This window comes from Pimephales promelas, chromosome 13 (genome assembly GCF_988280905.1).
Source record: "Pimephales promelas chromosome 13, fPimPro1.hap1.1, whole genome shotgun sequence".
Taxonomy (NCBI): Eukaryota; Metazoa; Chordata; class Actinopteri; order Cypriniformes; family Leuciscidae; genus Pimephales; species Pimephales promelas.
The window spans coordinates 11914586-11935480 of NC_142781.1; the positions used below are offsets into that span (position 1 = coordinate 11914586).

The window sequence follows — 20895 nt, forward strand, 5'->3', positions numbered from 1 at the left end:
TTGTTGAGCTCAGTTACATCACTGTATATGTTTAAATACAGAATTAATATAACAATTCTTCCTTACATAAGCTCTTTGTCAGAAGTGGGATTTGAACCCACACCTCCATTCGGAGAGCAGAAATCTCAACAACTGAGAAGGTTGACAATTCTTGAGTCTGGCGCCTTAGACCACTCGAACATCCTGACACTTATGTTAACCTCAGTCACATCACTATCTATTGATCAATACATTCAGAATTAATATAACACTTCTTCCTTAATAAAAGCTCTTTGTCAGAAGTGGGATTTGAACCCACACCTCCATTCGGAGACCAGATATCTCAACAACTGAGAAGGTTGACAATCCTTGAGTCTGGCGCCTTAGACCACTCGGCCATCCTGACACTTATGTTGAGCTTAGTCACATCACTGCCTATGGTTAAATACATACAGAATTAATATAACAATTCTTGATTAACAAAAGCTCTTTGTCAGAAGTGGGATTTGAACCCACGCCTCCATTCGGAGACCAGAAATCTCAACAACTGAGAAGGTTGACAATCCTTGAGTCTGGCGCCTTAGACCACTCGGCCATCCTGACACTTTTGTTGAGCTCAGTTACATCACTGTATATGTTTAAATACAGAATTAATATAACAATTCTTCCTTACATAAGCTCTTTGTCAGAAGTGGGATTTGAACCCACACCTCCATTCGGAGAGCAGAAATCTCAACAACTGAGAAGGTTGACAATTCTTGAGTCTGGCGCCTTAGACCACTCGAACATCCTGACACTTATGTTAACCTCAGTCACATCACTATCTATTGATCAATACATTCAGAATTAATATAACACTTCTTCCTTAATAAAAGCTCTTTGTCAGAAGTGGGATTTGAACCCACACCTCCATTCGGAGACCAGATATCTCAACAACTGAGAAGGTTAACATTCCTTAAGTGTGGCGCCTTAGACCACTCGGCCATCCTGACACTTAAACCACTATGTTAAGCTCAGTCACATAACTGTATATTGATAAATACATACAGAATTAATATAACAATTCTTCCTCAATAAAAGCTCTTTGTCAGAAGTGGGATTTGAACCCACGCCTCTATTCGGAGACCAGAAATCTCAACAACTGAGAAGGTTGACCATCCTTGAGTCTGGCGCCTTAGACCACTCGGCCATCCTGACACTTATGTTATGTTTAGTCACATCACTGCTTATGGTTAAATACATACAGAATTAATATAACAATTCTTCCTTAAAAAAGCTCTTTGTCAGAAGTGGGATTTGAACCTACGCCTCCATTCGGAGACCAGAAATATCAACAACTGAGAAGGTTGACAATCCTTGAGTCTGGCGCCTTAGACCACTCGGCCATCCTGACACTTATGTTAAGCTCAGTCACATCACTGTCTATGGTTAAATACATTCAGAATTAATATAACAATTCTTCCTTACAAAAGCACTTTGTCAGAAGTGGGATTTGAACCCACGCCTCCATTTGGAGACCAGAAATCTCAACAACTGAGAAGGTTGACAATCCTTGAGTCTGGCGCCTTAGTCCACTCGGCCATCCTGACACTTATGTTTAGCTCAGTCACATCACTGTCTATGGTTAAATACATACAGAATTAATATAACATTTCCTGATTAACAAAAGCTCTTTGTCAGAAGTGGGATTTGAACCCACACCTCCATTCGGAGACCAGAAATCTCAACAACTGAGAAGGTTGACAATCCTTAAGTCTGGCGCCTTAGACCGCTCGGCCATCCTGACACTTAAACCACTATGTTAAGCTCAGTCACATCACTGTCTATTGATTAATACATACAGAATTAATATAACAATTCTTCCTTAATAAAAGCTCTTTGTCAGAAGTGGGATTTGAACCCACGCCTCCATTCGGAGACCAGAAATCTCAACAACTGAGAAGGTTGACAATCCTTGAGTCTGGCGCCTTAGACCACTCGGCCATCCTAACACTTATGTTAAGCTCAGTCACATCACTGTCTATGGTTAAAACATACAGAATTAATACAACAATTCTTCCTTACAAAAGCTCTTTGTCAGAAGTGGGATTTGAACCCACGCCTCCATTCGGAGACCAGAAATCTCAACAACTGAGAAGGTTGAAAATCCTTGAGTCTGGCGCCTTAGACCACTCGGCTATCCTGACACTTATGTTAAGCTCAGTCACATCACTGTCTATGGTTAAATACAAACAGAATTAATTTAACAATTCTTGATTAACAAAAGCTCTTTGTCAGAAGTGGGATTTGAACCCACGCCTCCATTCGGAGACCAGAAATCTCAACAACTGAGAAGGTTGACAATCCTTGAGTCTGGCGCCTTAGACCACTCGGCCATCCTGACACTTTTGTTGAGCTCAGTTACATCACTGTATATGTTTAAATACAGAATTAATATAACAATTCTTCCTAACATAAGCTCTTTGTCAGAAGTGGGATTTGAACCCACACCTCCATTCGGAGACCAGAAATCTCAACAACTAAGAAAGGTTATCATTTCTTGAGTCTGGCGCCTTAGACCACTCGGCCATCCTGACACTTATGTTATGCTCAGTCACATCACTATCTATCGTTAAATACATACAGAATTAATATAACGATTCTTCCTTAAAAAAGCTCTTTGTCAGAAGTGGGATTTGAACCCACGCCTCCATTCGGAGACCAGAAATCTCAACAACTGAGAAGGTTGACAATCCTTGAGTCTGGCGCCTTAGACCACTCGGCCATCCTGACACTTATGTTAAGCTCAGTCACATCACTGTCTATGGTTAAATACATACAGAATTAATATAACAATTCTTCCTTACAAAAGAAATTTGTCAGAAGTGGGATTTGAACCCACGCCTCCATTCGGAGACCAGATATCTCAACAACTGAGAAGGTTAACATTCCTTAAGTCTGGCGCCTTAGACCACTCGGCCATCCTGAAACTTAAACCACTATGTTAAGATCAGTCACATCACTGTCTATTGATAAATACATACATAATTAATATACCAATTCTTCCTTAATAAAAGCTCTTTGTCAGAAATGGGATTTGAACCCACGCCTCCATTCGGAGACCAGAAATCTCAACAACTGAGAAGGTTATCATTTCTTGAGTCTGGCGCCTTAGACCACTCGGCCATCCTGACACTTATGTTGAGCTCAGTCACATCACTGCCTATGGTTAAATACATACAGAATTAATATAACAATTCTTGATTAACAAAAGCTCTTTGTCAGAAGTGGGATTTGAACCCACAACTCCATTCGGAGACCAGAAATCTCAACAACTGAGAAGGTTGACAATCCTTGAGTCTGGCGCCTTAGACCACTCGGCCATCCTGACACTTATGTTGAGCTCAGTCACATCACTGCCTATGGTTAAATAAATACAGAATTAATATAACAATTCTTGATTAACAAAAGCTCTTTGTCAGAAGTGGGATTTGAACCCTCGCCTCCATTCGGAGACCAGAAATCTCAACAACTGAGAAGGTTGACAATCCTTGAGTCTGGCGCCTTAGACCACTCGGCCATCCTGACACTTAAACAACTATGTTAACCTCAGTCACATCACTGTCTATTGATAAATACATACAGAATTAATATAACAATTCTTCCTTAAAAAAGCTCTTTGTCAGAAGTGGGATTTGAACCCACGCCTCCATTCGGAGACCAGAAATCTCAACGACTGAGAAGGTTGACAATCCTTGAGTCTGGCGCCTTAGACCACTCGGCCATCCTGACACTTATGTTGAGCTCAGTCACATCACTGCCTATGGTTAAATACATACAGAATTAATATAACAATTCTTGATTAACAAAAGCTCTTTGTCAGAAGTGGGATTTGAACCCACGTCTCCATTCGGAGACCAGAAATCTCAGCAACTGAGAAGGTTGACAATCCTTGAGTCTGGCGCCTTAGACCACTCGGCCATCCTGACACTTAAACAACTATGTTAACCTCAGTCACATCACTGTCTATTGATAAATACATACAGAATTAATATAACAATTCTTCCTTAATAAAAGCTCTTTGTCAGAAGTGGGATTTGAACCCACGCCTCCATTCGGAGACCAGAAATCTCAACAACTGAGAAGGTTATCATTTCTTGAGTCTGGCGCCTTAGACCACTCGGCCATCCTGACACTTACGTTGAGCTCAGTCACATCACTGCCTATGGTTAAATACATACAGAATTAATATAACAATTCTTGATTAACAAAAGCTCTTTGTCAGAAGTGGGATTTGAACCCACGACTCCATTCGGAGACCAGAAATCTCAACAACTGAGAAGGTTGACAATCCTTGAGTCTGGCGCCTTAGACCACTCGGCCATCCTGACACTTATGATGAGCTCAGTCACATCACTGCCTATGGTTAAATAAATACAGAATTAAAATAACAATTCTTGATTAACAAAAGCTCTTTGTCAGAAGTGGGATTTGAACCCACGCCTCCATTCGGAGACCAGAAATCTCAACAACTGAGAAGGTTGACAATCCTTGAGTCTGGCGCCTTAGACCACTCGGCCATCCTTACACTTAAACAACTATGTTAACCTCAGTCACATCACTGTCTATTGATAAATACATACAGAATTAATATAACAATTCTTCCTTAAAAAAGCTCTTTGTCAGAAGTGGGATTTGAACCCACGCCTCCATTCGGAGACCAGAAATCTCAACAACTGAGAAGGTTGACAATCCTTGAGTCTGGCGCCTTAGACCACTCGGCCATCCTGACACTTATGTTGAGCTCAGTCACATCACTGCCTATGGTTAAATACATACAGAATTAATATAACAATTCTTGATTAACAAAAGCTCTTTGTCAGAAGTGGGATTTGAACCCACGCCTCCATTCGGAGACCAGAAATCTCAGCAACTGAGAAGGTTGACAATCCTTGAGTCTGGCGCCTTAGACCACTCGGCCATCCTGACACTTAAACAACTATGTTAACCTCAGTCACATCACTGTCTATTGATAAATACATACAGAATTAATATAACAATTCTTCCTTAATAAAAGCTCTTTGTCAGAAGTGGGATTTGAACCCACGCCTCCATTCGGAGACCAGAAATCTCAACAACTGAGAAGGTTGACAATCCTTGAGTCTGGCGCCTTAGACCACTCGGCCATCCTGACACTTATGTTGAGCTCTGTCACATCACTGCCTATGGTTAAATACATACAGAATTAATATAACAATTCTTGATTAACAAAAGCTCTTTGTCAGAAGTGGGATTTGAACCCACGCCTCCATTCGGAGACCAGAAATCTCAGCAACTGAAAAGGTTGACAATCCTTGAGTCTGGCGCCTTAGACCACTCGGCCATCCTGACACTTAAACAACTATGTTAACCTCAGTCACATCACTGTCTATTGTTAAATACATACAGAATTAATATAACAATTCTTCCTTAATAAAAGCTCTTTGTCAGAAGTGGGATTTGAACCCACGCCTCCATTCGGAGACCAGATATCTCAACAACTGAGAAGGTTAACATTCCTTAAGTCTGGCGCCTTAGACCACTCGGCCATCCTGACACTTAAACCACTATGTTAAGCTCAGTCACATCACCGTCTATTGATAAATACATACAGAATTAATATACCAATTCTTCCTTAATAAAAGCTCTTTGTCAGAAGTGGGATTTGAACCCACGCCTCCATTCGGAGACCAGAAATCTCAACAACTGAGAAGGTTAACATTCCTTAAGTCTGGCGCCTTAGACCACTCGGCCATCCTGACACTTAAACCACTATGTTAAGATCAGTCACATCACTGTCTATTGATAAATACATACAGAATTAATATACCAATTCTTCCTTAATAAAAGCTCTTTGTCAGAAATGGGATTTGAACCCACGCCTCCATTCGGAGACCAGAAATCTCAACAACTGAGAAGGTTATCATTTCTTGAGTCTGGCGCCTTAGACCACTCGGCCATCCTGACACTTATGTTGAGCTCAGTCACATCACTGCCTATGGTTAAATACATACAGAATTAATATAACAATTCTTGATTAACAAAAGCTCTTTGTCAGAAGTGGGATTTGAACCCACGACTCCATTCGGAGACCAGAAATCTCAACAACTGAGAAGGTTGACAATCCTTGAGTCTGGCGCCTTAGACCACTCGGCCATCCTGACACTTATGTTGAGCTCAGTCACATCACTGCCTATGGTTAAATAAATACAGAATTAATATAACAATTCTTGATTAACAAAAGCTCTTTGTCAGAAGTGGGATTTGAACCCTCGCCTCCATTCGGAGACCAGAAATCTCAACAACTGAGAAGGTTGACAATCCTTGAGTCTGGCGCCTTAGACCACTCGGCCATCCTGACACTTAAACAACTATGTTAACCTCAGTCACATCACTGTCTATTGATAAATACATACAGAATTAATATAACAATTCTTCCTTAAAAAAGCTCTTTGTCAGAAGTGGGATTTGAACCCACGCCTCCATTCGGAGACCAGAAATCTCAACAACTGAGAAGGTTGACAATCCTTGAGTCTGGCGCCTTAGACCACTCGGCCATCCTGACACTTATGTTGAGCTCAGTCACATCACTGCCTATGGTTAAATACATACAGAATTAATATAACAATTCTTGATTAACAAAAGCTCTTTGTCAGAAGTGGGATTTGAACCCACGCCTCCATTCGGAGACCAGAAATCTCAGCAACTGAGAAGGTTGACAATCCTTGAGTCTGGCGCCTTAGACCACTCGGCCATCCTGACACTTAAACAACTATGTTAACCTCAGTCACATCACTGTCTATTGATAAATACATACAGAATTAATATAACAATTCTTCCTTAATAAAAGCTCTTTGTCAGAAGTGGGATTTGAACCCACGCCTCCATTCGGAGACCAGAAATCTCAACAACTGAGAAGGTTATCATTTCTTGAGTCTGGCGCCTTAGACCACTCGGCCATCCTGACACTTATGTTGAGCTCAGTCACATCACTGCCTATGGTTAAATACATACAGAATTAATATAACAATTCTTGATTAACAAAAGCTCTTTGTCAGAAGTGGGATTTGAACCCACGACTCCATTCGGAGACCAGAAATCTCAACAACTGAGAAGGTTGACAATCCTTGAGTCTGGCGCCTTAGACCACTCGGCCATCCTTACACTTAAACAACTATGTTAACCTCAGTCACATCACTGTCTATTGATAAATACATACAGAATTAATATAACAATTCTTCCTTAAAAAAGCTCTTTGTCAGAAGTGGGATTTGAACCCACGCCTCCATTCGGAGACCAGAAATCTCAACAACTGAGAAGGTTGACAATCCTTGAGTCTGGCGCCTTAGACCACTCGGCCATCCTGACACTTATGTTGAGCTCAGTCACATCACTGCCTATGGTTAAATACATACAGAATTAATATAACAATTCTTGATTAACAAAAGCTCTTTGTCAGAAGTGGGATTTGAACCCACGCCTCCATTCGGAGACCAGAAATCTCAGCAACTGAGAAGGTTGACAATCCTTGAGTCTGGCGCCTTAGACCACTCGGCCATCCTGAAACTTAAACAACTATGTTAACCTCAGTCACATCACTGTCTATTGATAAATACATACAGAATTAATATAACAATTCTTCCTTAATAAAAGCTCTTTGTCAGAAGTGGGATTTGAACCCACGCCTCCATTCGGAGACCAGAAATCTCAACAACTGAGAAGGTTGACAATCCTTGAGTCTGGCGCCTTAGACCACTCGGCCATCCTGACACTTATGTTGAGCTCTGTCACATCACTGCCTATGGTTAAATACATACAGAATTAATATAACAATTCTTGATTAACAAAAGCTCTTTGTCAGAAGTGGGATTTGAACCCACGCCTCCATTCGGAGACCAGAAATCTCAGCAACTGAAAAGGTTGACAATCCTTGAGTCTGGCGCCTTAGACCACTCGGCCATCCTGACACTTAAACAACTATGTTAACCTCAGTCACATCACTGTCTATTGATAAATACATACAGAATTAATATAACAATTCTTCCTTAATAAAAGCTCTTTGTCAGAAGTGGGATTTGAACCCACGCCTCCATTCGGAGACCAGATATCTCAACAACTGAGAAGGTTAACATTCCTTAAGTCTGGCGCCTTAGACCACTCGGCCATCCTGACACTTAAACTACTATGTTAAGCTCAGTCACATCACCGTCTATTGATAAATACATACAGAATTATTATACCAATTCTTCCTTAATAAAAGCTCTTTGTCAGAAGTGGGATTTGAACCCACGCCTCCATTCGGAGACCAGAAATCTCAACAACTGAGAAGGTTATCATTTCTTGAGTCTGGCGCCTTAGACCACTCGGCCATCCTGACACTTATGTTGAGCTCAGTCACATCACTGCCTATGGTTAAATACATACAGAATTAATATAACAATTCTTGATTAACAAAAGCTCTTTGTCAGAAGTGGGATTTGAACCCACGACTCCATTCGGAGACCAGAAATCTCAACAACTGAGAAGGTTGACAATCCTTGAGTCTGGCGCCTTAGACCACTCGGCCATCCTGACACTTATTTTGAGCTCAGTCACAACACTGCCTATGGTTAAATAAATAAAGAATTAATATAACAATTCTTGATTAACAAAAGCTCTTTGTCAGAAGTGGGATTTGAACCCACGCCTCCATTTGGAGACCAGAAATCTCAACAACTGAGAAGGTTGACAATCCTTGAGTCTGGCGCCTTAGACCACTCGGCCATCCTGACACTTAAACAACTATGTTAACCTCAGTCACATCACTGTCTATTGATAAATACATACAGAATTAATATAACAATTCTTCCTTAAAAAAGCTCTTTGTCAGAAGTGGGATTTGAACCCACGCCTCCATTCGGAGACCAGAAATCTCAACAACTGAGAAGGTTGACAACCCTTGAGTCTGGCGCCTTAGACCACTCGGCCATCCTGACACTTAAACAACTATGTTAACCTCAGTCACATCACTGTCTATTGATAAATACATACAGAATTAATATAACAATTCTTCCTTAATAAAAGCTCTTTGTCAGAAGTGGGATTTGAACCCACGCCTCCATTCGGAGACCAGAAATCTCAACAACTGAGAAGGTTGACAACCCTTGAGTCTGGCGCCTTAGACCACTCGGCCATCCTGACACTTATACTAAGCTCAGTCACATCACTGCCTATGGTTAAATACATACAGAATTAAAATAACAATTCTTCCTTAAAAAAGCTCTTTGTCCGAAGTGGGATTTGAACCCACGCCTCCATTCGGAGACCAGAAATCTCAACAACTGAGAAGGTTGACAATCCTTGAGTCTGGCGCCTTAGACCACTCAGCCATCCTGACACTTATGTTAAGCTCAGTCACATTACTATCTATTGATCAATACATACAGAATTAATATAACAATTCTTCCTTAATAAAAGCTCTTTGTCAGAAGTGTGATTTGAACCCACGCCTCCATTCGGAGACCAGAAATCTCAACAACTGAGAAGGTTGACAATTCTTGAGTCTGGCGCCTTAGACCACTCGGCCATCCTGACACTTATGTTAAGCTCAGTCACATCACTGTCTATGGTTAAATACATACAGAATTAATATAACAATTCTTCCTTACAAAAGCTCTTTGTCAGTAGTGGGATTTGAACCCACGCCTCCATTCGGAGAGCAGAAATCTCAACAACTGAGAAGGTTGACAATTCTTGAGTCTGGCGCCTTAGACCACTCGGCCAACCTGACAATTAAACAACTATGTTAACCTCAGTCACATCACTGTCTATTGATAAATACATACAGAATTAATATAACAATTCTTCCTTAATAAAAGCTCTTTGTCAGAAGTGGGATTTGAACCCACGCCTCCATTCGGAGACCAGATATCTCAACAACTGAGAAGGTTAACATTCCTTAAGTCTGGCGCCTTAGACCACTCGGCCATCCTGACACTTAAACCACTATGTTAAGCTCAGTCACATCACCGTCTATTGATAAATACATACAGAATTAATATACCAATTCTTCCTTAATAAAAGCTCTTTGTCAGAAGTGGGATTTGAACCCACGCCTCCATTCGGAGACCAGAAATCTCAACAACTGAGAAGGTTAACATTCCTTAAGTCTGGCGCCTTAGACCACTCGGCCATCCTGACACTTAAACCACTATGTTAAGATCAGTCACATCACTGTCTATTGATAAATACATACAGAATTAATATACCAATTCTTCCTTAATAAAAGCTCTTTGTCAGAAATGGGATTTGAACCCACGCCTCCATTCGGAGACCAGAAATCTCAACAACTGAGAAGGTTATCATTTCTTGAGTCTGGCGCCTTAGACCACTCGGCCATCCTGACACTTATGTTGAGCTCAGTCACATCACTGCCTATGGTTAAATACATACAGAATTAATATAACAATTCTTGATTAACAAAAGCTCTTTGTCAGAAGTGGGATTTGAACCCACGACTCCATTCGGAGACCAGAAATCTCAACAACTGAGAAGGTTGACAATCCTTGAGTCTGGCGCCTTAGACCACTCGGCCATCCTGACACTTATGTTGAGCTCAGTCACATCACTGCCTATGGTTAAATAAATACAGAATTAATATAACAATTCTTGATTAACAAAAGCTCTTTGTCAGAAGTGGGATTTGAACCCTCGCCTCCATTCGGAGACCAGAAATCTCAACAACTGAGAAGGTTGACAATCCTTGAGTCTGGCGCCTTAGACCACTCGGCCATCCTGACACTTAAACAACTATGTTAACCTCAGTCACATCACTGTCTATTGATAAATACATACAGAATTAATATAACAATTCTTCCTTAAAAAAGCTCTTTGTCAGAAGTGGGATTTGAACCCACGCCTCCATTCGGAGACCAGAAATCTCAACAACTGAGAAGGTTGACAATCCTTGAGTCTGGCGCCTTAGACCACTCGGCCATCCTGACACTTATGTTGAGCTCAGTCACATCACTGCCTATGGTTAAATACATACAGAATTAATATAACAATTCTTGATTAACAAAAGCTCTTTGTCAGAAGTGGGATTTGAACCCACGCCTCCATTCGGAGACCAGAAATCTCAGCAACTGAGAAGGTTGACAATCCTTGAGTCTGGCGCCTTAGACCACTCGGCCATCCTGACACTTAAACAGCTATGTTAACCTCAGTCACATCACTGTCTATTGATAAATACATACAGAATTAATATAACAATTCTTCCTTAATAAAAGCTCTTTGTCAGAAGTGGGATTTGAACCCACGCCTCCATTCGGAGACCAGAAATCTCAACAACTGAGAAGGTTATCATTTCTTGAGTCTGGCGCCTTAGACCACTCGGCCATCCTGACACTTATGTTGAGCTCAGTCACATCACTGCCTATGGTTAAATACATACAGAATTAATATAACAATTCTTGATTAACAAAAGCTCTTTGTCAGAAGTGGGATTTGAACCCACGACTCCATTCGGAGACCAGAAATCTCAACAACTGAGAAGGTTGACAATCCTTGAGTCTGGCGCCTTAGACCACTCGGCCATCCTTTCACTTAAACAACTATGTTAACCTCAGTCACATCACTGTCTATTGATAAATACATACAGAATTAATATAACAATTCTTCCTTAAAAAAGCTCTTTGTCAGAAGTGGGATTTGAACCCACGCCTCCATTCGGAGACCAGAAATCTCAACAACTGAGAAGGTTGACAATCCTTGAGTCTGGCGCCTTAGACCACTCGGCCATCCTGACACTTATGTTGAGCTCAGTCACATCACTGCCTATGGTTAAATACATACAGAATTAATATAACAATTCTTGATTAACAAAAGCTCTTTGTCAGAAGTGGGATTTGAACCCACGCCTCCATTCGGAGACCAGAAATCTCAGCAACTGAGAAGGTTGACAATCCTTGAGTCTGGCGCCTTAGACCACTAGGCCATCCTGACACTTAAACAACTATGTTAACCTCAGTCACATCACTGTCTATTGATAAATACATACAGAATTAATATAACAATTCTTCCTTAATAAAAGCTCTTTGTCAGAAGTGGGATTTGAACCCACGCCTCCATTCGGAGACCAGAAATCTCAACAACTGAGAAGGTTGACAATCCTTGAGTCTGGCGCCTTAGACCACTCGGCCATCCTGACACTTATGTTGAGCTCTGTCACATCACTGCCTATGGTTAAATACATACAGAATTAATATAACAATTCTTGATTAACAAAAGCTCTTTGTCAGAAGTGGGATTTGAACCCACGCCTCCATTCGGAGACCAGAAATCTCAGCAACTGAAAAGGTTGACAATCCTTGAGTCTGGCGCCTTAGACCACTCGGCCATCCTGACACTTAAACAACTATGTTAACCTCAGTCACATCACTGTCTATTGATAAATACATACAGAATTAATATAACAATTCTTCCTTAATAAAAGCTCTTTGTCAGAAGTGGGATTTGAACCCACGCCTCCATTCGGAGACCAGATATCTCAACAACTGAGAAGGTTAACATTCCTTAAGTCTGGCGCCTTAGACCACTCGGCCATCCTGACACTTAAACTACTATGTTAAGCTCAGTCACATCACCGTCTATTGATAAATACATACAGAATTATTATACCAATTCTTCCTTAATAAAAGCTCTTTGTCAGAAGTGGGATTTGAACCCACGCCTCCATTCGGAGACCAGAAATCTCAACAACTGAGAAGGTTATCATTTCTTGAGTCTGGCGCCTTAGACCACTCGGCCATCCTGACACTTATGTTGAGCTCAGTCACATCAATGCCTATGGTTAAATACATACAGAATTAATATAACAATTCTTGATTAACAAAAGCTCTTTGTCAGAAGTGGGATTTGAACCCACGACTCCATTCGGAGACCAGAAATCTCAACAACTGAGAAGGTTGACAATCCTTGAGTCTGGCGCCTTAGACCACTCGGCCATCCTGACACTTATTTTGAGCTCAGTCACATCACTGCCTATGGTTAAATAAATAAAGAATTAATATAACAATTCTTGATTAACAAAAGCTCTTTGTCAGAAGTGGGATTTGAACCCACGCCTCCATTTGGAGACCAGAAATCTCAACAACTGAGAAGGTTGACAATCCTTGAGTCTGGCGCCTTAGACCACTCGGCCATCCTGACACTTAAACAACTATGTTAACCTCAGTCACATCACTGTCTATTGATAAATACATACAGAATTAATATAACAATTCTTCCTTAAAAAAGCTCTTTGTCAGAAGTGGGATTTGAACCCACGCCTCCATTCGGAGACCAGAAATCTCAGCAACTGAGAAGGTTGACAATCCTTGAGTCTGGCACCTTAGACCACTCGGCCATCCTGACACTTAAACAACTATGTTAACCTCAGTCACATCACTGTCTATTGATAAATACATACAGAATTAATATAACAATTCTTCCTTAATAAAAGCTCTTTGTCAGAAGTGGGATTTGAACCCACGCCTCCATTCGGAGACCAGAAATCTCAACAACTGAGAAGGTTGACAACCCTTGAGTCTGGCGCCTTAGACCACTCGGCCATCCTGACACTTATACTAAGCTCAGTCACATCACTGCCTATGGTTAAATACATACAGAATTAAAATAACAATTCTTCCTTAAAAAAGCTCTTTGTCCGAAGTGGGATTTGAACCCACGCCTCCATTCGGAGACCAGAAATCTCAACAACTGAGAAGGTTGACAATCCTTGAGTCTGGCGCCTTAGACCACTCAGCCATCCTGACACTTATGTTGAGCTCAGTCACATCACTGCCTATGGTTAAATACATACAGAATTAATATAACAATTCTTGATTAACAAAAGCTCTTTGTCAGAAGTGGGATTTGAACCCACGCCTCCATTCGGAGACCAGAAATCTCAGCAACTGAGAAGGTTGACAATCCTTGAGTCTGGCGCCTTAGACCACTCGGCCATCCTGACACTTAAACAACTATGTTAACCTCAGTCACATCACTGTCTATTGATAAATACATACAGAATTAATATAACAATTCTTCCTTAATAAAAGCTCTTTGTCAGAAGTGGGATTTGAACCCACGCCTCCATTCGGAGACCAGAAATCTCAGCAACTGAGAAGGTTGACAATCCTTGAGTCTGGCGCCTTAGACCACTCGGCCATCCTGACACTTAAACAACTATGTTAACCTCAGTCACATCACTGTCTATTGATAAATACATACAGAATTAATATAACAATTCTTCCTTAATAAAAGCTCTTTGTCAGAAGTGGGATTTGAACCCACGCCTCCATTCGGAGACCAGAAATCTCAACAACTGAGAAGGTTGACAACCCTTGAGTCTGGCGCCTTAGACCACTCGGCCATCCTGACACTTATACTAAGCTCAGTCACATCACTGCCTATGGTTAAATACATACAGAATTAAAATAACAATTCTTCCTGAAAAAAGCTCTTTGTCCGAAGTGGGATTTGAACCCACGCCTCCATTCGGAGACCAGAAATCTCAACAACTGAGAAGGTTGACAATCCTTGAGTCTGGCGCCTTAGACCACTCGGCCATCCTGACACTTATGTTGAGCTCACTCACATCACTGCCTATGGTTAAATACATACAGAATTAATATAACAATTCTTCCTTAATAAAAGCTCTTTGTCAGAAGTGGGATTTGAACCCACGCCTCCATTCGGAGACCAGAAATCTCAACAACTGAGAAGGTTAACATTCCTTAAGTCTGGCGCCTTAGACCACTCGGCCATCCTGACACTTAAACCACTATGTTAAGATCAGTCACATCACTGTCTATTGATAAATACATACAGAATTAATATACCAATTCTTCCTTAATAAAAGCTCTTTGTCAGAAATGGGATTTGAACCCACGCCTCCATTCGGAGACCAGAAATCTCAACAACTGAGAAGGTTATCATTTCTTGAGTCTGGCGCCTTAGACCACTCGGCCATCCTGACACTTATGTTGAGCTCAGTCACATCACTGCCTATGGTTAAATACATACAGAATTAATATAACAATTCTTGATTAACAAAAGCTCTTTGTCAGAAGTGGGATTTGAACCCACGACTCCATTCGGAGACCAGAAATCTCAACAACTGAGAAGGTTGACAATCCTTGAGTCTGGCGCCTTAGACCACTCGGCCATCCTGACACTTATGTTGAGCTCAGTCACATCACTGCCTATGGTTAAATAAATACAGAATTAATATAACAATTCTTGATTAACAAAAGCTCTTTGTCAGAAGTGGGATTTGAACCCTCGCCTCCATTCGGAGACCAGAAATCTCAACAACTGAGAAGGTTGACAATCCTTGAGTCTGGCGCCTTAGACCACTCGGCCATCCTGACACTTAAACAACTATGTTAACCTCAGTCACATCACTGTCTATTGATAAATACATACAGAATTAATATAACAATTCTTCCTTAAAAAAGCTCTTTGTCAGAAGTGGGATTTGAACCCACGCCTCCATTCGGAGACCAGAAATCTCAACAACTGAGAAGGTTGACAATCCTTGAGTCTGGCGCCTTAGACCACTCGGCCATCCTGACACTTATGTTGAGCTCAGTCACATCACTGCCTATGGTTAAATACATACAGAATTAATATAACAATTCTTGATTAACAAAAGCTCTTTGTCAGAAGTGGGATTTGAACCCACGCCTCCATTCGGAGACCAGAAATCTCAGCAACTGAGAAGGTTGACAATCCTTGAGTCTGGCGCCTTAGACCACTCGGCCATCCTGACACTTAAACAGCTATGTTAACCTCAGTCACATCACTGTCTATTGATAAATACATACAGAATTAATATAACAATTCTTCCTTAATAAAAGCTCTTTGTCAGAAGTGGGATTTGAACCCACGCCTCCATTCGGAGACCAGAAATCTCAACAACTGAGAAGGTTATCATTTCTTGAGTCTGGCGCCTTAGACCACTCGGCCATCCTGACACTTATGTTGAGCTCAGTCACATCACTGCCTATGGTTAAATACATACAGAATTAATATAACAATTCTTGATTAACAAAAGCTCTTTGTCAGAAGTGGGATTTGAACCCACGACTCCATTCGGAGACCAGAAATCTCAACAACTGAGAAGGTTGACAATCCTTGAGTCTGGCGCCTTAGACCACTCGGCCATCCTTACACTTAAACAACTATGTTAACCTCAGTCACATCACTGTCTATTGATAAATACATACAGAATTAATATAACAATTCTTCCTTAAAAAAGCTCTTTGTCAGAAGTGGGATTTGAACCCACGCCTCCATTCGGAGACCAGAAATCTCAACAACTGAGAAGGTTGACAATCCTTGAGTCTGGCGCCTTAGACCACTCGGCCATCCTGACACTTATGTTGAGCTCAGTCACATCACTGCCTATGGTTAAATACATACAGAATTAATATAACAATTCTTGATTAACAAAAGCTCTTTGTCAGAAGTGGGATTTGAACCCACGCCTCCATTCGGAGACCAGAAATCTCAGCAACTGAGAAGGTTGACAATCCTTGAGTCTGGCGCCTTAGACCACTAGGCCATCCTGACACTTAAACAACTATGTTAACCTCAGTCACATCACTGTCTATTGATAAATACATACAGAATTAATATAACAATTCTTCCTTAATAAAAGCTCTTTGTCAGAAGTGGGATTTGAACCCACGCCTCCATTCGGAGACCAGAAATCTCAACAACTGAGAAGGTTGACAATCCTTGAGTCTGGCGCCTTAGACCACTCGGCCATCCTGACACTTATGTTGAGCTCTGTCACATCACTGCCTATGGTTAAATACATACAGAATTAATATAACAATTCTTGATTAACAAAAGCTCTTTGTCAGAAGTGGGATTTGAACCCACGCCTCCATTCGGAGACCAGAAATCTCAGCAACTGAAAAGGTTGACAATCCTTGAGTCTGGCGCCTTAGACCACTCGGCCATCCTGACACTTAAACAACTATGTTAACCTCAGTCACATCACTGTCTATTGATAAATACATACAGAATTAATATAACAATTCTTCCTTAATAAAAGCTCTTTGTCAGAAGTGGGATTTGAACCCACGCCTCCATTCGGAGACCAGATATCTCAACAACTGAGAAGGTTAACATTCCTTAAGTCTGGCGCCTTAGACCACTCGGCCATCCTGACACTTAAACTACTATGTTAAGCTCAGTCACATCACCGTCTATTGATAAATACATACAGAATTATTATACCAATTCTTCCTTAATAAAAGCTCTTTGTCAGAAGTGGGATTTGAACCCACGCCTCCATTCGGAGACCAGAAATCTCAACAACTGAGAAGGTTATCATTTCTTGAGTCTGGCGCCTTAGACCACTCGGCCATCCTGACACTTATGTTGAGCTCAGTCACATCAATGCCTATGGTTAAATACATACAGAATTAATATAACAATTCTTGATTAACAAAAGCTCTTTGTCAGAAGTGGGATTTGAACCCACGACTCCATTCGGAGACCAGAAATCTCAACAACTGAGAAGGTTGACAATCCTTGAGTCTGGCGCCTTAGACCACTCGGCCATCCTGACACTTATTTTGAGCTCAGTCACATCACTGCCTATGGTTAAATAAATAAAGAATTAATATAACAATTCTTGATTAACAAAAGCTCTTTGTCAGAAGTGGGATTTGAACCCACGCCTCCATTTGGAGACCAGAAATCTCAACAACTGAGAAGGTTGACAATCCTTGAGTCTGGCGCCTTAGACCACTCGGCCATCCTGACACTTAAACAACTATGTTAACCTCAGTCACATCACTGTCTATTGATAAATACATACAGAATTAATATAACAATTCTTCCTTAAAAAAGCTCTTTGTCAGAAGTGGGATTTGAACCCACGCCTCCATTCGGAGACCAGAAATCTCAGCAACTGAGAAGGTTGACAATCCTTGAGTCTGGCACCTTAGACCACTCGGCCATCCTGACACTTAAACAACTATGTTAACCTCAGTCACATCACTGTCTATTGATAAATACATACAGAATTAATATAACAATTCTTCCTTAATAAAAGCTCTTTGTCAGAAGTGGGATTTGAACCCACGCCTCCATTCGGAGACCAGAAATCTCAACAACTGAGAAGGTTGACAACCCTTGAGTCTGGCGCCTTAGACCACTCGGCCATCCTGACACTTATACTAAGCTCAGTCACATCACTGCCTATGGTTAAATACATACAGAATTAAAATAACAATTCTTCCTTAAAAAAGCTCTTTGTCCGAAGTGGGATTTGAACCCACGCCTCCATTCGGAGACCAGAAATCTCAACAACTGAGAAGGTTGACAATCCTTGAGTCTGGCGCCTTAGACCACTCAGCCATCCTGACACTTATGTTGAGCTCAGTCACATCACTGCCTATGGTTAAATACATACAGAATTAATATAACAATTCTTGATTAACAAAAGCTCTTTGTCAGAAGTGGGATTTGAACCCACGCCTCCATTCGGAGACCAGAAATCTCAGCAACTGAGAAGGTTGACAATCCTTGAGTCTGGCGCCTTAGACCACTCGGCCATCCTGACACTTAAACAACTATGTTAACCTCAGTCACATCACTGTCTATTGATAAATACATACAGAATTAATATAACAATTCTTCCTTAATAAAAGCTCTTTGTCAGAAGTGGGATTTGAACCCACGCCTCCATTCGGAGACCAGAAATCTCAGCAACTGAGAAGGTTGACAATCCTTGAGTCTGGCGCCTTAGACCACTCGGCCATCCTGACACTTAAACAACTATGTTAACCTCAGTCACATCACTGTCTATTGATAAATACATACAGAATTAATATAACAATTCTTCCTTAATAAAAGCTCTTTGTCAGAAGTGGGATTTGAACCCACGCCTCCATTCGGAGACCAGAAATCTCAACAACTGAGAAGGTTGACAACCCTTGAGTCTGGCGCCTTAGACCACTCGGCCATCCTGACACTTATACTAAGCTCAGTCACATCACTGCCTATGGTTAAATACATACAGAATTAAAATAACAATTCTTCCTGAAAAAAGCTCTTTGTCCGAAGTGGGATTTGAACCCACGCCTCCATTCGGAGACCAGAAATCTCAACAACTGAGAAGGTTGACAATCCTTGAGTCTGGCGCCTTAGACCACTCGGCCATCCTGACACTTATGTTGAGCTCACTCACATCACTGCCTATGGTTAAATACATACAGAATTAATATAACAATTCTTCCTTAATAAAAGCTCTTTGTCAGAAGTGGGATTTGAACCCACGCCTCCATTCGGAGACCAGAAATCTCAACAACTGAGAAGGTTAACATTCCTTAAGTCTGGCGCCTTAGACCACTCGGCCATCCTGACACTTAAACCACTATGTTAAGATCAGTCACATCACTGTCTATTGATAAATACATACAGAATTAATATACCAATTCTTCCTTAATAAAAGCTCTTTGTCAGAAATGGGATTTGAACCCACGCCTCCATTCGGAGACCAGAAATCTCAACAACTGAGAAGGTTATCATTTCTTGAGTCTGGCGCCTTAGACCACTCGGCCATCCTGACACTTATGTTGAGCTCAGTCACATCACTGCCTATGGTTAAATACATACAGAATTAATATAACAATTCTTGATTAACAAAAGCTCTTTGTCAGAAGTGGGATTTGAACCCACGACTCCATTCGGAGACCAGAAATCTCAACAACTGAGAAGGTTGACAATCCTTGAGTCTGGCGCCTTAGACCACTCGGCCATCCTGACACTTATGTTGAGCTCAGTCACATCACTGCCTATGGTTAAATAAATACAGAATTAATATAACAATTCTTGATTAACAAAAGCTCTTTGTCAGAAGTGGGATTTGAACCCTCGCCTCCATTCGGAGACCAGAAATCTCAACAACTGAGAAGGTTGACAATCCTTGAGTCTGGCGCCTTAGACCACTCGGCCATCCTGACACTTAAACAACTATGTTAACCTCAGTCACATCACTGTCTATTGATAAATACATACAGAATTAATATAACAATTCTTCCTTAAAAAAGCTCTTTGTCAGAAGTGGGATTTGAACCCACGCCTCCATTCGGAGACCAGAAATCTCAACAACTGAGAAGGTTGACAATCCTTGAGTCTGGCGCCTTAGACCACTCGGCCATCCTGACACTTATGTTGAGCTCAGTCACATCACTGCCTATGGTTAAATACATACAGAATTAATATAACAATTCTTGATTAACAAAAGCTCTTTGTCAGAAGTGGGATTTGAACCCACGCCTCCATTCGGAGACCAGAAATCTCAGCAACTGAGAAGGTTGACAATCCTTGAGTCTGGCGCCTTAGACCACTCGGCCATCCTGACACTTAAACAGCTATGTTAACCTCAGTCACATCACTGTCTATTGATAAATACATACAGAATTAATATAACAATTCTTCCTTAATAAAAGCTCTTTGTCAGAAGTGGGATTTGAACCCACGCCTCCATTCGGAGACCAGAAATCTCAACAACTGAGAAGGTTATCATTTCTTGAGTCTGGCGCCTTAGACCACTCGGCCATCCTGACACTTATGTTGAGCTCAGTCACATCACTGCCTATGGTTAAATACATACAGAATTAATATAACAATTCTTGATTAACAAAAGCTCTTTGTCAGAAGTGGGATTTGAACCCACGACTCCATTCGGAGACCAGAAATCTCAACAACTGAGAAGGTTGACAATCCTTGAGTCTGGCGCCTTAGACCACTCGGCCATCCTTACACTTAAACAACTATGTTAACCTCAGTCACATCACTGTCTATTGATAAATACATACAGAATTAATATAACAATTCTTCCTTAAAAAAGCT

At 41.1% G+C, this 20895-nt stretch overlaps 1 protein-coding gene and 101 non-coding genes across 102 annotated transcripts in view; all 102 read right to left on the reverse strand.

Moving 5' to 3' along the window:
* The window catches only part of opn8c (opsin 8, group member c), a 112351-nt gene that overhangs the window by 29700 nt on the left and 61756 nt on the right, over positions 1–20895 (reverse strand).
* On the reverse strand, positions 274–385 carry trnal-caa (transfer RNA leucine (anticodon CAA)). Its single transcript has 2 exons — positions 348–385; positions 274–319 (listed from the first exon to the last, which is right to left on the reverse strand). It is a non-coding gene; the product is annotated as a tRNA-Leu (tRNA).
* Positions 471–582, reverse strand: trnal-caa (transfer RNA leucine (anticodon CAA)). Its single transcript has 2 exons — positions 545–582; positions 471–516 (listed from the first exon to the last, which is right to left on the reverse strand). It is a non-coding gene; the product is annotated as a tRNA-Leu (tRNA).
* On the reverse strand, positions 860–971 carry trnal-uaa (transfer RNA leucine (anticodon UAA)). The gene is made up of 2 exons: positions 934–971; positions 860–905 (listed from the first exon to the last, which is right to left on the reverse strand). It is a non-coding gene; the product is annotated as a tRNA-Leu (tRNA).
* Positions 1065–1176, reverse strand: trnal-caa (transfer RNA leucine (anticodon CAA)). The gene is made up of 2 exons: positions 1139–1176; positions 1065–1110 (listed from the first exon to the last, which is right to left on the reverse strand). It is a non-coding gene; the product is annotated as a tRNA-Leu (tRNA).
* On the reverse strand, positions 1261–1372 carry trnal-caa (transfer RNA leucine (anticodon CAA)). Its single transcript has 2 exons — positions 1335–1372; positions 1261–1306 (listed from the first exon to the last, which is right to left on the reverse strand). It is a non-coding gene; the product is annotated as a tRNA-Leu (tRNA).
* trnal-caa (transfer RNA leucine (anticodon CAA)) lies at positions 1457–1568 on the reverse strand. Its single transcript has 2 exons — positions 1531–1568; positions 1457–1502 (listed from the first exon to the last, which is right to left on the reverse strand). It is a non-coding gene; the product is annotated as a tRNA-Leu (tRNA).
* On the reverse strand, positions 1654–1765 carry trnal-uaa (transfer RNA leucine (anticodon UAA)). The gene is made up of 2 exons: positions 1728–1765; positions 1654–1699 (listed from the first exon to the last, which is right to left on the reverse strand). It is a non-coding gene; the product is annotated as a tRNA-Leu (tRNA).
* trnal-caa (transfer RNA leucine (anticodon CAA)) lies at positions 1859–1970 on the reverse strand. The gene is made up of 2 exons: positions 1933–1970; positions 1859–1904 (listed from the first exon to the last, which is right to left on the reverse strand). It is a non-coding gene; the product is annotated as a tRNA-Leu (tRNA).
* trnal-caa (transfer RNA leucine (anticodon CAA)) lies at positions 2054–2165 on the reverse strand. The gene is made up of 2 exons: positions 2128–2165; positions 2054–2099 (listed from the first exon to the last, which is right to left on the reverse strand). It is a non-coding gene; the product is annotated as a tRNA-Leu (tRNA).
* On the reverse strand, positions 2251–2362 carry trnal-caa (transfer RNA leucine (anticodon CAA)). The gene is made up of 2 exons: positions 2325–2362; positions 2251–2296 (listed from the first exon to the last, which is right to left on the reverse strand). It is a non-coding gene; the product is annotated as a tRNA-Leu (tRNA).
* trnal-caa (transfer RNA leucine (anticodon CAA)) lies at positions 2443–2555 on the reverse strand. The gene is made up of 2 exons: positions 2518–2555; positions 2443–2488 (listed from the first exon to the last, which is right to left on the reverse strand). It is a non-coding gene; the product is annotated as a tRNA-Leu (tRNA).
* trnal-caa (transfer RNA leucine (anticodon CAA)) lies at positions 2640–2751 on the reverse strand. Its single transcript has 2 exons — positions 2714–2751; positions 2640–2685 (listed from the first exon to the last, which is right to left on the reverse strand). It is a non-coding gene; the product is annotated as a tRNA-Leu (tRNA).
* On the reverse strand, positions 2836–2947 carry trnal-uaa (transfer RNA leucine (anticodon UAA)). Its single transcript has 2 exons — positions 2910–2947; positions 2836–2881 (listed from the first exon to the last, which is right to left on the reverse strand). It is a non-coding gene; the product is annotated as a tRNA-Leu (tRNA).
* On the reverse strand, positions 3041–3152 carry trnal-caa (transfer RNA leucine (anticodon CAA)). Its single transcript has 2 exons — positions 3115–3152; positions 3041–3086 (listed from the first exon to the last, which is right to left on the reverse strand). It is a non-coding gene; the product is annotated as a tRNA-Leu (tRNA).
* On the reverse strand, positions 3238–3349 carry trnal-caa (transfer RNA leucine (anticodon CAA)). Its single transcript has 2 exons — positions 3312–3349; positions 3238–3283 (listed from the first exon to the last, which is right to left on the reverse strand). It is a non-coding gene; the product is annotated as a tRNA-Leu (tRNA).
* Positions 3435–3546, reverse strand: trnal-caa (transfer RNA leucine (anticodon CAA)). The gene is made up of 2 exons: positions 3509–3546; positions 3435–3480 (listed from the first exon to the last, which is right to left on the reverse strand). It is a non-coding gene; the product is annotated as a tRNA-Leu (tRNA).
* Positions 3639–3750, reverse strand: trnal-caa (transfer RNA leucine (anticodon CAA)). Its single transcript has 2 exons — positions 3713–3750; positions 3639–3684 (listed from the first exon to the last, which is right to left on the reverse strand). It is a non-coding gene; the product is annotated as a tRNA-Leu (tRNA).
* On the reverse strand, positions 3836–3947 carry trnal-caa (transfer RNA leucine (anticodon CAA)). Its single transcript has 2 exons — positions 3910–3947; positions 3836–3881 (listed from the first exon to the last, which is right to left on the reverse strand). It is a non-coding gene; the product is annotated as a tRNA-Leu (tRNA).
* Positions 4041–4152, reverse strand: trnal-caa (transfer RNA leucine (anticodon CAA)). The gene is made up of 2 exons: positions 4115–4152; positions 4041–4086 (listed from the first exon to the last, which is right to left on the reverse strand). It is a non-coding gene; the product is annotated as a tRNA-Leu (tRNA).
* On the reverse strand, positions 4238–4349 carry trnal-caa (transfer RNA leucine (anticodon CAA)). The gene is made up of 2 exons: positions 4312–4349; positions 4238–4283 (listed from the first exon to the last, which is right to left on the reverse strand). It is a non-coding gene; the product is annotated as a tRNA-Leu (tRNA).
* trnal-caa (transfer RNA leucine (anticodon CAA)) lies at positions 4435–4546 on the reverse strand. Its single transcript has 2 exons — positions 4509–4546; positions 4435–4480 (listed from the first exon to the last, which is right to left on the reverse strand). It is a non-coding gene; the product is annotated as a tRNA-Leu (tRNA).
* Positions 4639–4750, reverse strand: trnal-caa (transfer RNA leucine (anticodon CAA)). The gene is made up of 2 exons: positions 4713–4750; positions 4639–4684 (listed from the first exon to the last, which is right to left on the reverse strand). It is a non-coding gene; the product is annotated as a tRNA-Leu (tRNA).
* trnal-caa (transfer RNA leucine (anticodon CAA)) lies at positions 4836–4947 on the reverse strand. Its single transcript has 2 exons — positions 4910–4947; positions 4836–4881 (listed from the first exon to the last, which is right to left on the reverse strand). It is a non-coding gene; the product is annotated as a tRNA-Leu (tRNA).
* On the reverse strand, positions 5041–5152 carry trnal-caa (transfer RNA leucine (anticodon CAA)). Its single transcript has 2 exons — positions 5115–5152; positions 5041–5086 (listed from the first exon to the last, which is right to left on the reverse strand). It is a non-coding gene; the product is annotated as a tRNA-Leu (tRNA).
* trnal-caa (transfer RNA leucine (anticodon CAA)) lies at positions 5238–5349 on the reverse strand. The gene is made up of 2 exons: positions 5312–5349; positions 5238–5283 (listed from the first exon to the last, which is right to left on the reverse strand). It is a non-coding gene; the product is annotated as a tRNA-Leu (tRNA).
* Positions 5443–5554, reverse strand: trnal-uaa (transfer RNA leucine (anticodon UAA)). Its single transcript has 2 exons — positions 5517–5554; positions 5443–5488 (listed from the first exon to the last, which is right to left on the reverse strand). It is a non-coding gene; the product is annotated as a tRNA-Leu (tRNA).
* trnal-uaa (transfer RNA leucine (anticodon UAA)) lies at positions 5648–5759 on the reverse strand. The gene is made up of 2 exons: positions 5722–5759; positions 5648–5693 (listed from the first exon to the last, which is right to left on the reverse strand). It is a non-coding gene; the product is annotated as a tRNA-Leu (tRNA).
* trnal-caa (transfer RNA leucine (anticodon CAA)) lies at positions 5853–5964 on the reverse strand. Its single transcript has 2 exons — positions 5927–5964; positions 5853–5898 (listed from the first exon to the last, which is right to left on the reverse strand). It is a non-coding gene; the product is annotated as a tRNA-Leu (tRNA).
* trnal-caa (transfer RNA leucine (anticodon CAA)) lies at positions 6050–6161 on the reverse strand. Its single transcript has 2 exons — positions 6124–6161; positions 6050–6095 (listed from the first exon to the last, which is right to left on the reverse strand). It is a non-coding gene; the product is annotated as a tRNA-Leu (tRNA).
* trnal-caa (transfer RNA leucine (anticodon CAA)) lies at positions 6247–6358 on the reverse strand. The gene is made up of 2 exons: positions 6321–6358; positions 6247–6292 (listed from the first exon to the last, which is right to left on the reverse strand). It is a non-coding gene; the product is annotated as a tRNA-Leu (tRNA).
* Positions 6451–6562, reverse strand: trnal-caa (transfer RNA leucine (anticodon CAA)). Its single transcript has 2 exons — positions 6525–6562; positions 6451–6496 (listed from the first exon to the last, which is right to left on the reverse strand). It is a non-coding gene; the product is annotated as a tRNA-Leu (tRNA).
* trnal-caa (transfer RNA leucine (anticodon CAA)) lies at positions 6648–6759 on the reverse strand. The gene is made up of 2 exons: positions 6722–6759; positions 6648–6693 (listed from the first exon to the last, which is right to left on the reverse strand). It is a non-coding gene; the product is annotated as a tRNA-Leu (tRNA).
* Positions 6853–6964, reverse strand: trnal-caa (transfer RNA leucine (anticodon CAA)). Its single transcript has 2 exons — positions 6927–6964; positions 6853–6898 (listed from the first exon to the last, which is right to left on the reverse strand). It is a non-coding gene; the product is annotated as a tRNA-Leu (tRNA).
* trnal-caa (transfer RNA leucine (anticodon CAA)) lies at positions 7050–7161 on the reverse strand. The gene is made up of 2 exons: positions 7124–7161; positions 7050–7095 (listed from the first exon to the last, which is right to left on the reverse strand). It is a non-coding gene; the product is annotated as a tRNA-Leu (tRNA).
* trnal-caa (transfer RNA leucine (anticodon CAA)) lies at positions 7254–7365 on the reverse strand. Its single transcript has 2 exons — positions 7328–7365; positions 7254–7299 (listed from the first exon to the last, which is right to left on the reverse strand). It is a non-coding gene; the product is annotated as a tRNA-Leu (tRNA).
* trnal-caa (transfer RNA leucine (anticodon CAA)) lies at positions 7451–7562 on the reverse strand. The gene is made up of 2 exons: positions 7525–7562; positions 7451–7496 (listed from the first exon to the last, which is right to left on the reverse strand). It is a non-coding gene; the product is annotated as a tRNA-Leu (tRNA).
* trnal-caa (transfer RNA leucine (anticodon CAA)) lies at positions 7656–7767 on the reverse strand. The gene is made up of 2 exons: positions 7730–7767; positions 7656–7701 (listed from the first exon to the last, which is right to left on the reverse strand). It is a non-coding gene; the product is annotated as a tRNA-Leu (tRNA).
* trnal-caa (transfer RNA leucine (anticodon CAA)) lies at positions 7853–7964 on the reverse strand. Its single transcript has 2 exons — positions 7927–7964; positions 7853–7898 (listed from the first exon to the last, which is right to left on the reverse strand). It is a non-coding gene; the product is annotated as a tRNA-Leu (tRNA).
* trnal-uaa (transfer RNA leucine (anticodon UAA)) lies at positions 8058–8169 on the reverse strand. The gene is made up of 2 exons: positions 8132–8169; positions 8058–8103 (listed from the first exon to the last, which is right to left on the reverse strand). It is a non-coding gene; the product is annotated as a tRNA-Leu (tRNA).
* Positions 8263–8374, reverse strand: trnal-caa (transfer RNA leucine (anticodon CAA)). The gene is made up of 2 exons: positions 8337–8374; positions 8263–8308 (listed from the first exon to the last, which is right to left on the reverse strand). It is a non-coding gene; the product is annotated as a tRNA-Leu (tRNA).
* Positions 8460–8571, reverse strand: trnal-caa (transfer RNA leucine (anticodon CAA)). Its single transcript has 2 exons — positions 8534–8571; positions 8460–8505 (listed from the first exon to the last, which is right to left on the reverse strand). It is a non-coding gene; the product is annotated as a tRNA-Leu (tRNA).
* Positions 8657–8768, reverse strand: trnal-caa (transfer RNA leucine (anticodon CAA)). The gene is made up of 2 exons: positions 8731–8768; positions 8657–8702 (listed from the first exon to the last, which is right to left on the reverse strand). It is a non-coding gene; the product is annotated as a tRNA-Leu (tRNA).
* On the reverse strand, positions 8861–8972 carry trnal-caa (transfer RNA leucine (anticodon CAA)). Its single transcript has 2 exons — positions 8935–8972; positions 8861–8906 (listed from the first exon to the last, which is right to left on the reverse strand). It is a non-coding gene; the product is annotated as a tRNA-Leu (tRNA).
* On the reverse strand, positions 9066–9177 carry trnal-caa (transfer RNA leucine (anticodon CAA)). The gene is made up of 2 exons: positions 9140–9177; positions 9066–9111 (listed from the first exon to the last, which is right to left on the reverse strand). It is a non-coding gene; the product is annotated as a tRNA-Leu (tRNA).
* trnal-caa (transfer RNA leucine (anticodon CAA)) lies at positions 9262–9373 on the reverse strand. The gene is made up of 2 exons: positions 9336–9373; positions 9262–9307 (listed from the first exon to the last, which is right to left on the reverse strand). It is a non-coding gene; the product is annotated as a tRNA-Leu (tRNA).
* Positions 9459–9570, reverse strand: trnal-caa (transfer RNA leucine (anticodon CAA)). Its single transcript has 2 exons — positions 9533–9570; positions 9459–9504 (listed from the first exon to the last, which is right to left on the reverse strand). It is a non-coding gene; the product is annotated as a tRNA-Leu (tRNA).
* trnal-uaa (transfer RNA leucine (anticodon UAA)) lies at positions 9860–9971 on the reverse strand. The gene is made up of 2 exons: positions 9934–9971; positions 9860–9905 (listed from the first exon to the last, which is right to left on the reverse strand). It is a non-coding gene; the product is annotated as a tRNA-Leu (tRNA).
* Positions 10065–10176, reverse strand: trnal-uaa (transfer RNA leucine (anticodon UAA)). The gene is made up of 2 exons: positions 10139–10176; positions 10065–10110 (listed from the first exon to the last, which is right to left on the reverse strand). It is a non-coding gene; the product is annotated as a tRNA-Leu (tRNA).
* On the reverse strand, positions 10270–10381 carry trnal-caa (transfer RNA leucine (anticodon CAA)). The gene is made up of 2 exons: positions 10344–10381; positions 10270–10315 (listed from the first exon to the last, which is right to left on the reverse strand). It is a non-coding gene; the product is annotated as a tRNA-Leu (tRNA).
* On the reverse strand, positions 10467–10578 carry trnal-caa (transfer RNA leucine (anticodon CAA)). Its single transcript has 2 exons — positions 10541–10578; positions 10467–10512 (listed from the first exon to the last, which is right to left on the reverse strand). It is a non-coding gene; the product is annotated as a tRNA-Leu (tRNA).
* Positions 10664–10775, reverse strand: trnal-caa (transfer RNA leucine (anticodon CAA)). Its single transcript has 2 exons — positions 10738–10775; positions 10664–10709 (listed from the first exon to the last, which is right to left on the reverse strand). It is a non-coding gene; the product is annotated as a tRNA-Leu (tRNA).
* trnal-caa (transfer RNA leucine (anticodon CAA)) lies at positions 10868–10979 on the reverse strand. The gene is made up of 2 exons: positions 10942–10979; positions 10868–10913 (listed from the first exon to the last, which is right to left on the reverse strand). It is a non-coding gene; the product is annotated as a tRNA-Leu (tRNA).
* trnal-caa (transfer RNA leucine (anticodon CAA)) lies at positions 11065–11176 on the reverse strand. The gene is made up of 2 exons: positions 11139–11176; positions 11065–11110 (listed from the first exon to the last, which is right to left on the reverse strand). It is a non-coding gene; the product is annotated as a tRNA-Leu (tRNA).
* Positions 11270–11381, reverse strand: trnal-caa (transfer RNA leucine (anticodon CAA)). The gene is made up of 2 exons: positions 11344–11381; positions 11270–11315 (listed from the first exon to the last, which is right to left on the reverse strand). It is a non-coding gene; the product is annotated as a tRNA-Leu (tRNA).
* Positions 11467–11580, reverse strand: trnal-caa (transfer RNA leucine (anticodon CAA)). The gene is made up of 2 exons: positions 11541–11580; positions 11467–11512 (listed from the first exon to the last, which is right to left on the reverse strand). It is a non-coding gene; the product is annotated as a tRNA-Leu (tRNA).
* trnal-caa (transfer RNA leucine (anticodon CAA)) lies at positions 11671–11782 on the reverse strand. Its single transcript has 2 exons — positions 11745–11782; positions 11671–11716 (listed from the first exon to the last, which is right to left on the reverse strand). It is a non-coding gene; the product is annotated as a tRNA-Leu (tRNA).
* trnal-caa (transfer RNA leucine (anticodon CAA)) lies at positions 11868–11979 on the reverse strand. Its single transcript has 2 exons — positions 11942–11979; positions 11868–11913 (listed from the first exon to the last, which is right to left on the reverse strand). It is a non-coding gene; the product is annotated as a tRNA-Leu (tRNA).
* Positions 12073–12184, reverse strand: trnal-caa (transfer RNA leucine (anticodon CAA)). Its single transcript has 2 exons — positions 12147–12184; positions 12073–12118 (listed from the first exon to the last, which is right to left on the reverse strand). It is a non-coding gene; the product is annotated as a tRNA-Leu (tRNA).
* Positions 12270–12381, reverse strand: trnal-caa (transfer RNA leucine (anticodon CAA)). The gene is made up of 2 exons: positions 12344–12381; positions 12270–12315 (listed from the first exon to the last, which is right to left on the reverse strand). It is a non-coding gene; the product is annotated as a tRNA-Leu (tRNA).
* trnal-uaa (transfer RNA leucine (anticodon UAA)) lies at positions 12475–12586 on the reverse strand. Its single transcript has 2 exons — positions 12549–12586; positions 12475–12520 (listed from the first exon to the last, which is right to left on the reverse strand). It is a non-coding gene; the product is annotated as a tRNA-Leu (tRNA).
* trnal-caa (transfer RNA leucine (anticodon CAA)) lies at positions 12680–12791 on the reverse strand. The gene is made up of 2 exons: positions 12754–12791; positions 12680–12725 (listed from the first exon to the last, which is right to left on the reverse strand). It is a non-coding gene; the product is annotated as a tRNA-Leu (tRNA).
* On the reverse strand, positions 12877–12988 carry trnal-caa (transfer RNA leucine (anticodon CAA)). Its single transcript has 2 exons — positions 12951–12988; positions 12877–12922 (listed from the first exon to the last, which is right to left on the reverse strand). It is a non-coding gene; the product is annotated as a tRNA-Leu (tRNA).
* trnal-caa (transfer RNA leucine (anticodon CAA)) lies at positions 13074–13185 on the reverse strand. The gene is made up of 2 exons: positions 13148–13185; positions 13074–13119 (listed from the first exon to the last, which is right to left on the reverse strand). It is a non-coding gene; the product is annotated as a tRNA-Leu (tRNA).
* On the reverse strand, positions 13278–13389 carry trnal-caa (transfer RNA leucine (anticodon CAA)). Its single transcript has 2 exons — positions 13352–13389; positions 13278–13323 (listed from the first exon to the last, which is right to left on the reverse strand). It is a non-coding gene; the product is annotated as a tRNA-Leu (tRNA).
* Positions 13483–13594, reverse strand: trnal-caa (transfer RNA leucine (anticodon CAA)). The gene is made up of 2 exons: positions 13557–13594; positions 13483–13528 (listed from the first exon to the last, which is right to left on the reverse strand). It is a non-coding gene; the product is annotated as a tRNA-Leu (tRNA).
* On the reverse strand, positions 13679–13790 carry trnal-caa (transfer RNA leucine (anticodon CAA)). Its single transcript has 2 exons — positions 13753–13790; positions 13679–13724 (listed from the first exon to the last, which is right to left on the reverse strand). It is a non-coding gene; the product is annotated as a tRNA-Leu (tRNA).
* Positions 13876–13987, reverse strand: trnal-caa (transfer RNA leucine (anticodon CAA)). The gene is made up of 2 exons: positions 13950–13987; positions 13876–13921 (listed from the first exon to the last, which is right to left on the reverse strand). It is a non-coding gene; the product is annotated as a tRNA-Leu (tRNA).
* Positions 14081–14192, reverse strand: trnal-caa (transfer RNA leucine (anticodon CAA)). Its single transcript has 2 exons — positions 14155–14192; positions 14081–14126 (listed from the first exon to the last, which is right to left on the reverse strand). It is a non-coding gene; the product is annotated as a tRNA-Leu (tRNA).
* On the reverse strand, positions 14286–14397 carry trnal-caa (transfer RNA leucine (anticodon CAA)). Its single transcript has 2 exons — positions 14360–14397; positions 14286–14331 (listed from the first exon to the last, which is right to left on the reverse strand). It is a non-coding gene; the product is annotated as a tRNA-Leu (tRNA).
* Positions 14482–14593, reverse strand: trnal-caa (transfer RNA leucine (anticodon CAA)). Its single transcript has 2 exons — positions 14556–14593; positions 14482–14527 (listed from the first exon to the last, which is right to left on the reverse strand). It is a non-coding gene; the product is annotated as a tRNA-Leu (tRNA).
* trnal-uaa (transfer RNA leucine (anticodon UAA)) lies at positions 14679–14790 on the reverse strand. Its single transcript has 2 exons — positions 14753–14790; positions 14679–14724 (listed from the first exon to the last, which is right to left on the reverse strand). It is a non-coding gene; the product is annotated as a tRNA-Leu (tRNA).
* trnal-caa (transfer RNA leucine (anticodon CAA)) lies at positions 14884–14995 on the reverse strand. The gene is made up of 2 exons: positions 14958–14995; positions 14884–14929 (listed from the first exon to the last, which is right to left on the reverse strand). It is a non-coding gene; the product is annotated as a tRNA-Leu (tRNA).
* On the reverse strand, positions 15081–15192 carry trnal-caa (transfer RNA leucine (anticodon CAA)). Its single transcript has 2 exons — positions 15155–15192; positions 15081–15126 (listed from the first exon to the last, which is right to left on the reverse strand). It is a non-coding gene; the product is annotated as a tRNA-Leu (tRNA).
* Positions 15278–15389, reverse strand: trnal-caa (transfer RNA leucine (anticodon CAA)). Its single transcript has 2 exons — positions 15352–15389; positions 15278–15323 (listed from the first exon to the last, which is right to left on the reverse strand). It is a non-coding gene; the product is annotated as a tRNA-Leu (tRNA).
* Positions 15482–15593, reverse strand: trnal-caa (transfer RNA leucine (anticodon CAA)). The gene is made up of 2 exons: positions 15556–15593; positions 15482–15527 (listed from the first exon to the last, which is right to left on the reverse strand). It is a non-coding gene; the product is annotated as a tRNA-Leu (tRNA).
* Positions 15679–15790, reverse strand: trnal-caa (transfer RNA leucine (anticodon CAA)). Its single transcript has 2 exons — positions 15753–15790; positions 15679–15724 (listed from the first exon to the last, which is right to left on the reverse strand). It is a non-coding gene; the product is annotated as a tRNA-Leu (tRNA).
* trnal-caa (transfer RNA leucine (anticodon CAA)) lies at positions 15884–15995 on the reverse strand. The gene is made up of 2 exons: positions 15958–15995; positions 15884–15929 (listed from the first exon to the last, which is right to left on the reverse strand). It is a non-coding gene; the product is annotated as a tRNA-Leu (tRNA).
* On the reverse strand, positions 16081–16192 carry trnal-caa (transfer RNA leucine (anticodon CAA)). The gene is made up of 2 exons: positions 16155–16192; positions 16081–16126 (listed from the first exon to the last, which is right to left on the reverse strand). It is a non-coding gene; the product is annotated as a tRNA-Leu (tRNA).
* On the reverse strand, positions 16285–16396 carry trnal-caa (transfer RNA leucine (anticodon CAA)). Its single transcript has 2 exons — positions 16359–16396; positions 16285–16330 (listed from the first exon to the last, which is right to left on the reverse strand). It is a non-coding gene; the product is annotated as a tRNA-Leu (tRNA).
* Positions 16482–16593, reverse strand: trnal-caa (transfer RNA leucine (anticodon CAA)). Its single transcript has 2 exons — positions 16556–16593; positions 16482–16527 (listed from the first exon to the last, which is right to left on the reverse strand). It is a non-coding gene; the product is annotated as a tRNA-Leu (tRNA).
* trnal-caa (transfer RNA leucine (anticodon CAA)) lies at positions 16687–16798 on the reverse strand. Its single transcript has 2 exons — positions 16761–16798; positions 16687–16732 (listed from the first exon to the last, which is right to left on the reverse strand). It is a non-coding gene; the product is annotated as a tRNA-Leu (tRNA).
* trnal-caa (transfer RNA leucine (anticodon CAA)) lies at positions 16884–16995 on the reverse strand. Its single transcript has 2 exons — positions 16958–16995; positions 16884–16929 (listed from the first exon to the last, which is right to left on the reverse strand). It is a non-coding gene; the product is annotated as a tRNA-Leu (tRNA).
* Positions 17089–17200, reverse strand: trnal-uaa (transfer RNA leucine (anticodon UAA)). Its single transcript has 2 exons — positions 17163–17200; positions 17089–17134 (listed from the first exon to the last, which is right to left on the reverse strand). It is a non-coding gene; the product is annotated as a tRNA-Leu (tRNA).
* On the reverse strand, positions 17294–17405 carry trnal-caa (transfer RNA leucine (anticodon CAA)). The gene is made up of 2 exons: positions 17368–17405; positions 17294–17339 (listed from the first exon to the last, which is right to left on the reverse strand). It is a non-coding gene; the product is annotated as a tRNA-Leu (tRNA).
* Positions 17491–17602, reverse strand: trnal-caa (transfer RNA leucine (anticodon CAA)). Its single transcript has 2 exons — positions 17565–17602; positions 17491–17536 (listed from the first exon to the last, which is right to left on the reverse strand). It is a non-coding gene; the product is annotated as a tRNA-Leu (tRNA).
* trnal-caa (transfer RNA leucine (anticodon CAA)) lies at positions 17688–17799 on the reverse strand. The gene is made up of 2 exons: positions 17762–17799; positions 17688–17733 (listed from the first exon to the last, which is right to left on the reverse strand). It is a non-coding gene; the product is annotated as a tRNA-Leu (tRNA).
* On the reverse strand, positions 17892–18003 carry trnal-caa (transfer RNA leucine (anticodon CAA)). Its single transcript has 2 exons — positions 17966–18003; positions 17892–17937 (listed from the first exon to the last, which is right to left on the reverse strand). It is a non-coding gene; the product is annotated as a tRNA-Leu (tRNA).
* Positions 18097–18208, reverse strand: trnal-caa (transfer RNA leucine (anticodon CAA)). Its single transcript has 2 exons — positions 18171–18208; positions 18097–18142 (listed from the first exon to the last, which is right to left on the reverse strand). It is a non-coding gene; the product is annotated as a tRNA-Leu (tRNA).
* On the reverse strand, positions 18293–18404 carry trnal-caa (transfer RNA leucine (anticodon CAA)). The gene is made up of 2 exons: positions 18367–18404; positions 18293–18338 (listed from the first exon to the last, which is right to left on the reverse strand). It is a non-coding gene; the product is annotated as a tRNA-Leu (tRNA).
* Positions 18490–18601, reverse strand: trnal-caa (transfer RNA leucine (anticodon CAA)). Its single transcript has 2 exons — positions 18564–18601; positions 18490–18535 (listed from the first exon to the last, which is right to left on the reverse strand). It is a non-coding gene; the product is annotated as a tRNA-Leu (tRNA).
* On the reverse strand, positions 18695–18806 carry trnal-caa (transfer RNA leucine (anticodon CAA)). The gene is made up of 2 exons: positions 18769–18806; positions 18695–18740 (listed from the first exon to the last, which is right to left on the reverse strand). It is a non-coding gene; the product is annotated as a tRNA-Leu (tRNA).
* Positions 18900–19011, reverse strand: trnal-caa (transfer RNA leucine (anticodon CAA)). The gene is made up of 2 exons: positions 18974–19011; positions 18900–18945 (listed from the first exon to the last, which is right to left on the reverse strand). It is a non-coding gene; the product is annotated as a tRNA-Leu (tRNA).
* trnal-caa (transfer RNA leucine (anticodon CAA)) lies at positions 19096–19207 on the reverse strand. Its single transcript has 2 exons — positions 19170–19207; positions 19096–19141 (listed from the first exon to the last, which is right to left on the reverse strand). It is a non-coding gene; the product is annotated as a tRNA-Leu (tRNA).
* Positions 19293–19404, reverse strand: trnal-uaa (transfer RNA leucine (anticodon UAA)). The gene is made up of 2 exons: positions 19367–19404; positions 19293–19338 (listed from the first exon to the last, which is right to left on the reverse strand). It is a non-coding gene; the product is annotated as a tRNA-Leu (tRNA).
* trnal-caa (transfer RNA leucine (anticodon CAA)) lies at positions 19498–19609 on the reverse strand. Its single transcript has 2 exons — positions 19572–19609; positions 19498–19543 (listed from the first exon to the last, which is right to left on the reverse strand). It is a non-coding gene; the product is annotated as a tRNA-Leu (tRNA).
* trnal-caa (transfer RNA leucine (anticodon CAA)) lies at positions 19695–19806 on the reverse strand. Its single transcript has 2 exons — positions 19769–19806; positions 19695–19740 (listed from the first exon to the last, which is right to left on the reverse strand). It is a non-coding gene; the product is annotated as a tRNA-Leu (tRNA).
* Positions 19892–20003, reverse strand: trnal-caa (transfer RNA leucine (anticodon CAA)). The gene is made up of 2 exons: positions 19966–20003; positions 19892–19937 (listed from the first exon to the last, which is right to left on the reverse strand). It is a non-coding gene; the product is annotated as a tRNA-Leu (tRNA).
* Positions 20096–20207, reverse strand: trnal-caa (transfer RNA leucine (anticodon CAA)). The gene is made up of 2 exons: positions 20170–20207; positions 20096–20141 (listed from the first exon to the last, which is right to left on the reverse strand). It is a non-coding gene; the product is annotated as a tRNA-Leu (tRNA).
* Positions 20293–20404, reverse strand: trnal-caa (transfer RNA leucine (anticodon CAA)). The gene is made up of 2 exons: positions 20367–20404; positions 20293–20338 (listed from the first exon to the last, which is right to left on the reverse strand). It is a non-coding gene; the product is annotated as a tRNA-Leu (tRNA).
* On the reverse strand, positions 20498–20609 carry trnal-caa (transfer RNA leucine (anticodon CAA)). Its single transcript has 2 exons — positions 20572–20609; positions 20498–20543 (listed from the first exon to the last, which is right to left on the reverse strand). It is a non-coding gene; the product is annotated as a tRNA-Leu (tRNA).
* Positions 20695–20806, reverse strand: trnal-caa (transfer RNA leucine (anticodon CAA)). The gene is made up of 2 exons: positions 20769–20806; positions 20695–20740 (listed from the first exon to the last, which is right to left on the reverse strand). It is a non-coding gene; the product is annotated as a tRNA-Leu (tRNA).